The 5,715-nt window shown below is 45.0% G+C and overlaps 1 pseudogene; it reads left to right on the top strand.

Moving 5' to 3' along the window:
- The first annotated feature begins 228 nt into the window (after positions 1–228).
- Ldha-ps15 (lactate dehydrogenase A, pseudogene 15) lies at positions 229–1,218 on the top strand (annotated as a pseudogene).
- The last annotated feature ends 4,497 nt before the right edge of the window (positions 1,219–5,715 follow it).

The following is a 5,715-nucleotide window of genomic DNA, read 5'->3' as shown; positions in this document are numbered from 1 at the left end:
CTCACCAGAGAGGAGAGAGAGAAAATGGAGACAGACAGACAGACACACATACAGACAGGCAGGCAGAGGAACCTCTACCTCGTATACAGCACTCCCTAGCAGGTCAAGGATGGAGACATAAGATTCTTTGCATCTCGGGCCCTGCAACTCAGGAAAGCCATTGGCCTTGCAGTCATGGAGAAGGTGAAAAGAGGCAGGCTGCCAGTCTCAAAAGATTCAAAGTCCAAGATGACAACTCTCAAGGACCAGCTGACTGTGAATCTTTTTAAGGAAGAACAGGTCCCCCAGAACAAGATTACAGTTGTTGAGGTTGATGCTGTTGGCAATCGCTTGTGCCATCAGTATTTTAATGAAGGACTTGGCTGATGAGCTTGCCCTTGTTGATATCATGGAAGACAAGCTAAAGGGAGAGATGATGGATCTCCTGCATGGCAGCCTTTTCCTTAAGACATCAAAAATTGTCTCCAGCAAAGACTATAGTGTGACTGTAAACTCCAAGCTGGTCATTACAGTGGTGGCTGGACAGCAAGAGGGAGAGAGCCGGCTCAATTTATTCCAGTGAAATGTAAACATCTTCAAGTTCATCATTCCAAACATTGTGAAGTAGAGTTTACACTGCAAACTGCTCATTGTCTCAAATCCAGTGGATATCTTGACCTATGTGGCTGGAAAATCAGTAGCTTTCCCAAAACAGAGTTATTGGAAGTGATTGCAATCTGGATTCAGCTCAGTTCTGTTACCTGGGAGAAAGGCTGGGAGTTCACCCACTGAGCTGTCACAGGTGGGTCCTGGGAGAGCATGATGACTCTAGTGTGCCTGTGTGGAGTAGTGTGAATGTTGCCAGTATCTCCCTGAAGTCTCTGAACCCAGAACTGGGCACAAATGCAGACAAGGAGCAGTGGAAGGATGTTCACAAGCAGGTGATTGACAACGCATATGAGGTGATCAAGCTGAAATGTTACACATCCTGGGCCATTGGCCTCTCTGGCAGACTTGGCCAAGAGCATAAGGAAGAACCTTAGATGGGTGCATTCCATTTCCACCACGATTAAGGGTCTCTATGGAATCAACGGTGATGTCTTCCTCAGTGTCCCGTGTATCCTGGGACAAAATAGAATCTCAGATGTTGTGAAGGTGACACTGACTCCAGAGGAGGAGGCCCACCTGAAGAAGAGTGCAGAAACCCTCTGGGGAATCCAGAAGGAGCTGCAGTTCTAAAGTCTTCCCAGTGTTCTAGTGCGTCATTGTCCAGGCTGCAGCAGGGCTTCTATAGAGAACACCCACTTCTCATCTGAGCTGTGGTTAGTACAGTTGTGTTGAGGTGGTCTTTCTGAGGAAAGTATCAGTTCCCACAGCTCTACTCTGCTGCTAACTGGTACTTGTGTAGTGGTGTAGGGAGCAGTGCGGTAAAACAAAGATGGCACCGACATCCAGCCCTGTCTGGATGTAAACAACTTATCGCGCATGCGCAGGCTTGTCCCCTTGCCAGGGTGGCCATAGGTTAATGAGGTGATCCGGCACCCTCCTGTGGTGAACAACAGCACTGCGCATGCGCGGGTTTGCACCTGGAGTCAATCTGGCTAGGGCGGTACCATGCTAATGGGGTGGTTCATGCTCCACCAATCCCTGGAGGACCAGTAGCAGGGGTGATAGTGGGGTGATTCGTGCTCCGCCAATCCCTGAAGGACAATTAGTATACCCCAGCCTGTTGTGTATATAAGGCGAGCGCTTTTGCCGCTCGAGGTCCTGGTATCAGCAATGAGGTGATCCTGCAATAAAGGCTGTTGAGAAGAATCCGACCGTGTTGCGTCTTCCTTGCTGGCCGAGGAGGGCGAGATAACTGGTGGCTCGTACAGGGAACGAGGACATCCTCGTGGATTCAGAACTCTTCAGTTCCAGGATGGCGACGTCGGAAAGTTCCCAGGTAAGGGACGATAAAGTTCTCTGGAGGTAAGCAGAGACGTTGAAAGCCTTGGTTTAGAGGCTAAAAAGTCTGTGGTCTACAGCAATGTTGTTTCCAATTGATCCTTTGTGGGGAGGACTTATAATTTTGTTTCTTTTCTTCTTTGTGTGGTGGATTTGTTTTCTTTTGAATTGCCACCGTCCAGGACCAGAGTGCATTTGCTGGGAATAGCCAACAAGTGCAAGGCTATGAAGTCGTGTGTAGACAAACACGCCAGCCCACCCTGCTCGTAAAACCACTTGTAAATAAACGTTCCCCAGGTAACGAGGGACAATACAAATCTGCAGTAGTAAGCGGTGATAAGGCCTCTGGGTATGGAGCAAGTGTAGTAAGTAGGAAATTTAATTTTATGGACTCCACTCTAGTGGCGGTGTGTTGGTTGATAGACAACGTTATTTTTTGAAACATAGTGTTTTATCTGTGCTCGTGCTCGAGGCCCACACAGTAGGGGGGATCGAAACTAGCTGTGGAGCCACTACAGTGAGCATGGAGACTTCTCAGTTTCACCCAATTTTTCTGGCTCTTCAGGAGCTGTTTGAAAGAAAAAGTCTTAGGATGAAAAGAAGCACTATAGAGAGAGTTCTTAGTGAGTGCGATGCCATTGCACCTTGGTTCGCTGTCTCTGGGAATCTCACGGTGGGCAGCTGAGATAAGTTGGGGAAGGATTTAGATTTTGCTTGGGAGCAAGGAACCTTAAAGGCGGGGGTTTGGCCGGTATGGCACTTAGTGCGTAGCTGCCTAGAAGATCAGAAATGCTGTCAGCAGGCTATAGACAAGGGACAGGCTGCGTTAGAAATGCTACAGGAGGAATGATCTGAAAAGGCTGAGAGTGAGGCAGCGGAGGACTCTAAGGAAAACAAGAACTAGAAAGGAATTTATCCATCCCTCAAAGAACAAGGTCAGAAAAAAAAAATTCCAGTTGCTGCCCTTAGTGGCCTGACCTTCAACACTTGCTCACAGAAGGAGAGTGTTCATTAAGAGAAATTCCAAGAGAGGAGTTGATCTCCAACATTAAGTTACCTTTCCCGTTGGTCATCATTGGCATGGAGAGTGCCTTTGATCCTATCCCCTCAGCAGCCAGTTCCTGCCCCTATGGTCAAAATGCCCCAGGTTTGGGGACAGGGGAGCCCCTAAAGTAATTTCAGAAAGAGTCTACAGGAGACCTCGAGGAACTTTGTTTTGCCAGACAGAACAGGCTTTACTCTAGGATGATAAGAGGAGAAAGTCTTGGCACTGGCTCTTCAGCTTACTCCAACTGGAGGCTGTGGCCAAGGTCAAGATCAATGTTTTCTTTTCCATGGGCCTTTAGCCCACTGAGACAGTTTGATAAAGGGCTGCTACTAAGGTCCTGAAAGTTCCAGGTGAACTGGTTACAATTCTTTTGTCAGCCACTTGGCATCTAACACCCAGGTCTACCGCCAGGCTCCAAGGGTGGGTCTCTGAGGGGCTGGAAAATGTCCCACCAATCTGGCTAAGGTTATTTTGCTTTCTGCTAAAGATTGTGGCACCCTAGAAGCAGCCTATGCGAAAGTGGTTAAGGTGCTTGAAAACAATCAATTGTTCATAGCACCTGAAAAGGTTCAAATGGGGGAATATCTAGGAACTAAAATCACTCCTCATAGTATTTCCCCTCAAAAAATAGAATTATGAAAAGATCGTTTAAAAACATTAAATGACTTTCAGAAATTACTAAGAAGCATAAATTGGATTCAACCCTATATTAAAATGCCCAATGTAGATTTACAACCACTCTATGAAATCCTGAAAGGGGATTCTCAGCTTACTTCACCCCGTGCTTTAACCAAGGAAGCACAATTATCCTTGAGGAAAGTAGAAAAAAGACTGGAAAAGGCAATGCTAAAAAGGTACAAGGAAAAGGAGGATCTGCTTTTGTGTATACTAACAACTTTTTGTCAGCCTACAGGAGTGTTATGGCAACAAGGTCCGCTTCTTTGGATTTATCCCCATATTTCTCCTAATAAGACCCTTGAAAATTACCCTTCTACCATTGCACAGCTTGCTGTGTTAGGCATTAAATCTTGCATTCAGCATTTTGGTATTTTACCCAAGAAAATTATTATACCATATACTACAGCTCAGATAGAAACATTGTGTGCCTTGATAGATGATTGGGCCATATTACGCTGTAGTTTTGATGGAGAGTTTGACAATCATTATCCTAAGGATCCTTTGCTACAATTTTTTACTGAACATCCAGTGATTTTTCCTAAGGTCACTGCCTCTGAGCCTTTGTCTGGAGCGCTAGATATTTATACAGATGGCTCCAAAACAGGTGTAGGTGCCTATATGGTTGATTCTCAAGAACCAGTATTAATTCAATACAGTCCAGGCACCCCCCAAATTACAGAACGTAAAATTGTATTGGAAGTTTTTAAAAGATTTCATGATCCTTTTAATTTAATTTCTGACTCTGCTTATGTAGTTAATGCTGTGCGCTCACTTGAAATTACAGGGCCAATTAGGTCAACTAGTACTGTATGTCAATTTCTTTTAGAATTACAAAAATTGATTTGGGCCAGAAAAAATAAATTTTTCATACAACATATTCGAGCCCATACTACTTTGCCTGGTCCCATGGCCAGCAATAATGCCCTGGTGGATGCTAGTACTCGTAGAGAGTTTATTTTTCATGCAGCTCTGGTTGATCTCGCTAGAGAATTTCATCAAAAGTTTCATGTTCCTGCCTTTACTCTTCAACAAAAATTTAACATCTCTAGGACTACAGCTTGTGATGTGGTGTTACGTTGCCAGAATTGTGTTCAATTTCACCACCCTCCTCATGTGGGGATTAACCCTCGTGGTCTGATCCCGCTAAAGCTTTGGCAGATGGATGTCACACACATATCTCAATTTGGAAATTTAAAATACGCTCATGTTTCTGTTGATACTTGTTCCGGTATTATACATGCCACTCTGATGACTGGTGAAAAGGTTCGTAATGCCATAGTCATTGCTTAGAAGCGTTGGCAGCCTGGGGAAAGCCTGATAGTCTCAAGACAGACAATGGGCCTGCCTACACTGCAAAGTCCTTTCAGGCATTTTGCCAGACAATGCAGGTCAAACATACTACAGGATTACCATACAATCCCCAGGGTCAAGGAATTGTGGAAAGAGCACATCGTACCTTAAAAGAGCTTATACAAAAACAAAAAGAGGGAATTGCCAGTGGCTGAACACCAAAAGAACAACTTTCTTTAGCTCTTTTTACTCTAAATTTTTTAATTTTGGATGCGCATGGCCGCTCTGTCATGGATCGCCATGCTGCTAATACACCTATAACTAATGCAGAAGAAAAGTGGAAGGATGTCTTAACTGATGAATGGCGTGGCCCAGATCCCGTGATTTTGAGATCTAGGGGAGCCATTTGTGTTTTTCCGCAGAATCAAGAAAATCCAATTTGGGTACCTGAGCACTTGACTAGAAAAGTGCCTTCTGCTCTTCCTGAAGATGAGATTACGAACCCTACTATTACTACTGGGAATGGTAATACAGGCTGAGTCACTTATCTTGTGGGCTATTGCCAGATCCTGGCCAGTACCCAAGCCAGTTCATGGCAATTCTACTGTTTTGCCAACCTTTTTCTCCACCTCCTGTGTGTGAGATGTTCCCTGTATAGTGCCAAATAGAGAAATGCCCCAACGGTATGCTGCCACTAACTTTTCTCTGTCGCATACCTTATGTTTTACTGTTAAGAAATCTTCCCTGCCCTGTGTTTGGTTGCGCAGAACCAC

Source organism: Rattus norvegicus, chromosome 11, assembly GCF_036323735.1.
Source record: "Rattus norvegicus strain BN/NHsdMcwi chromosome 11, GRCr8, whole genome shotgun sequence".
NCBI classification, from domain to species: Eukaryota; Metazoa; Chordata; class Mammalia; order Rodentia; family Muridae; genus Rattus; species Rattus norvegicus.
Note: the sequence above shows the minus strand (reverse complement) of the source record. Positions and strands in the feature narration are given on the sequence as shown.